Source organism: Propithecus coquereli, unplaced genomic scaffold, assembly GCF_000956105.1.
Source record: "Propithecus coquereli isolate 6110/MARCELLA unplaced genomic scaffold, Pcoq_1.0 Scaffold919, whole genome shotgun sequence".
In the NCBI taxonomy this organism is placed as follows: Eukaryota; Metazoa; Chordata; class Mammalia; order Primates; family Indriidae; genus Propithecus; species Propithecus coquereli.
Genome location: NW_012155496.1, coordinates 96,542 through 100,278, shown reverse-complemented (window position 1 = coordinate 100,278; position 3,737 = coordinate 96,542). Strand labels below are relative to the sequence as shown.

At 46.7% G+C, this 3,737-nt stretch overlaps 1 pseudogene; it reads right to left on the bottom strand.

Moving 5' to 3' along the window:
- Window positions 1–3,737, bottom strand: part of LOC105826790 — a 9,465-nt pseudogene that overhangs the window by 337 nt on the left and 5,391 nt on the right.

Here is a 3,737-nt window from a genome sequence, read left to right as displayed (position 1 = left end):
AGAACTGGAACCAGACAAGGTTGCCCACTATCTCCACTTCTATTCAACATAGTGCTGGAAGTCCTGGCCACAGCAATCAGGCAAGACAGTGGAATTAAAGGCATACAAATGGGAACAGAAGAGATCAAACTCTCACTATTTGCTGATGATATGACACTATATCTAGAAAACCCCAAGGATTCAATCAAGAGGCTACTGGAAGTGATAAATGAATTCAGTAAAGTTTCAGATTACAAAATCAATACACACAAATCAGAGGCTTTCATATACGCCAACAGCAGTCATACCGAGAACCAAATCAAAGATTCAATCCCCTTCACAATAGCAACAAAGAAAATAAAGTACTTAGGAATATATTTAACTAAGGAGATAAAAGACCTCTACAGCGAGAACTATGAGACATTGAGGAAGGAAATAGCAGAAGACGTAAATAGGTGGAAAACCATACCATGCTCGTGGGTTGGCAGAATCAACATTGTTAAAATGACTATACTACCCAAAGTGATCTACAGATTCAATGCAATCCCTATTAAAATACCAGCACCATTCTTCACAGATGTAGGAAAATTAATTTTATGCTTCGTATGAAACGAGAGAAGACCCAACATAGCAAAAACAATTCTAGATAATAAAAACAAAATGGGAGGCATCAATCTACCAGACTTCAAACTCTATTACAAAGCTTTAATATTAAAATCAGCTTGGTACTGGCACAAAAACAGAGCCATTGACCAGCGGAATAGAACTGAGAACCCAGATATAAAACCATCCTCATATCGCTAACTTTTTTTGAAAGGAAAATGACTTATGATCACATATGGCAAATGTGCATCTTTCTATATAGATTTACACGTAAGCAAGGACCAAAGGGGTGTACATTTTTAGGAAAAATGTTTGTAAGCAGCAGGATCTCTGCATGACTCAAGATCAGTAGGCATACGTAAGTCCAAGAAAGAGATGAGAAATTGTACTTCTTGAAAGTTAAGGAACTCACAAATGATGAATCTCCGAAAGGTGACTGGCACCGATTAATTAATGAGCACCAGTTTATAACTGGGCAGGCCGAGACAAGGGGATCCACCTGCAGACCATTGCTAGGCTCTGGATTAATCCATGTCGATGTTTTCAGTCTCTCATCGACTCTCCCTGCTTCTCCCAGGACTCTCTACCTGCTGTCAAAGTAGAAATAAAGGCGAGGGATACCACTGGGCTCTGGTGCATCGGTGTCCGGGCTCTCTCCAAGACCTGATTTCGGAGCTCTGTGAGTCTCTATACCCAATTATTTCTACAGACAGAACTTGAAAGTTTATGTGCTGTGATCATTCAGACAAACCACACTTTATAGAGGCTCACTGACGACACCATGTTTTCTAAGTTAGACGCCCCAAGCGACCAGACAAAGTTGCTTCCTAAGTGGAAACATGACATCCTATAAATGTTGGGCTCCAAGAAAACCAAAAAATCAAGGAAAAGAGGAGTGGAGGGGATGAAGGAAAGAAGAAAGAAAAAGTCACCAGACCTAGAACGTGGCATAAAAGTCCAACATAAATCCTGTAACTCAGACACCATCTAGCACCCTGTAGAGAGAAAACCCCAAAACCACAGGACTCGTTGGCAGTGTCTCTCACCTCTGTATCTAACCATTAGGGCAATTTTAGCCCATTTACAAGTGAGACTTGATCTCATCTGTATGTAAGGTGAAGATCCTGCTATATGAAGGCACCACTATGACAGAGAATTTTGTCTGGATAGCCAGGAACACGGGCTCACTGTGAGCACTCAGACACCAATGCTCAGTCTTTGTACTTGCCGATCATTTCAAGATAATTTTTAATGAGTGGAGGCAGAATGTCTGAGGTGCTTAATAAAACCCAGACCCTGCTTGAGTATCTACTAGGTACCTGCATTAGGCCCGGGAGGGCTGTTACACTGAAGTCTTTATCACAAAAGCAAAAGACATGTGAGGGGGGTACCTGACTGCAAAGAAAGAAAACTGGCAGAGACCGAGACCACTTTGTGCAGACAGAGAACTCCTCATTTTCTGATAGGTTTCGTTGACCAGCACATGTTCCCACCCAGTGCTTGCCTTCGTGTATCTGTGGAGGTCGGCATAGTCTGGGTACACCTGGGGCCCTTCGGCAGCTGGCACGTACTCTGAGACACAGCAGCAGTTGGGACAGCAGTGGAACAAAGTCAGGGATGAGGGAACATGGCGATGGAGGCAGCAGGCCCAGCAGCCACGACGGGCACAGGCACCCAGACAATGGGAGCTGTGTGGAGTGCACGCGGACGATCTGGGAGGCACGGCCTGTAAGGATTCATCCGGGTGGAAGGTAGGGCAAAACAGACAAAGAGGACCTCTTCAGGCACAGTGACATCTGCCACCGCGGTGACATGCACCTAGACGCCCTCTGGCTGCTCTTCAGCCCTCTGGGCTACTGGAGGTCGTCATTCCTCAAGGGAGTTGCCCGCAGAGCAGACTCGCTCCTGATTTGCCTGGTGGGACCGTCAGTGTCTTGGTTTTTTGGTATCTCCTGGCTGTCCTCATTCAGAGATGTTCGATCTTCTAGGTGCTCGGTGGCTGGGGGCGCCAGAGGGTATTGCGCGGCTTCTGGCTTGCTCTCCCTCTGCCTTAATGCAGATGTAATGCCCACGTTTCTCTTCATCTCCCAGCAAGGTCAGGGAGTCTCTCACGAAGTAGACATTGCAGTAGCACTGTAACTGCGGTTCAAAGTTCCAAAAGAATAGGAAACTCCATGTGACAAGTTAACTGCAACTACCCACGACCTAGGCCCCAGTGCAGTAGAACTCTAGTGGCCCTGGGACACAAGGTTAAGTCCCAAAAAGAAGTTGTGGACCCATTTTACATCTTCAAGATGCATCAACTTATGACGAGCGTTTCAGCCTTGGAAAATGCCTAAAAATGTCAAAATAGAAAGTGTACACGGCCAAGGGAAAGGGACTTTGAAGTTGCAGCCTGGGAGTGAAAAAGATTCTGGGCGTGTCAGCTGGCAACAGAATTCACCCCTGGCTGGAAGACCAGGGCACTGGCTCTTCCCTCCTCCGGGCCCAAGGACCAAGGCAAGCAGGAATGTCTATGCCACCTTCGGCAAGCTCCCTTAAATGCTCTCAGTTTAGCTCTTATCCAGATGGCGGCCTGGGGGACGCTGATATTTTAACAGGAACAGATGCCCACACCTACCTCTGTTATGCGTTAAAGCACTATGGAGTCATGGGGACACATCAACTGCCAGGTGACATTCTTTTTCTCCAGAGGAGGAGGACATGCAGATCCAATGACTTAATAGCCCTGATCTTTTATGCACTAGACATGGGCTGGCACCATTCTCAGCCCTTTCCCCCAGTGAATTCTTACTCAGTTAATGTCACCTCCACCCAGAGGGGGAAGCAGGAACAGGAGTGGCTCCGTACCCCACCCAGGCCACCCAATTTTCATGATGCGGTCCTGGGACTGTCACCCCACCTGACCCCAGAGCCCACTGCCGCAGGCCTTCACGAGCTTTCTTGTCTGCTTCCTTGCTCACGATACAGACTTGGTCTTTCTTCAGTGAAAAAGTTGGCAAGGCAGAGGGAAGTGTGAATGTCCTGACCCCTTTTGCTGATGCTGTAGAGGTTTAGCTGGCAGAGCAGCTCTCCATACTATCTGTTTCAAACCCTTTGTTGGGGCCATACCTTTCCAGCGTCTCCTTTTGAAACAGCTTTTCACTGATCCCTAC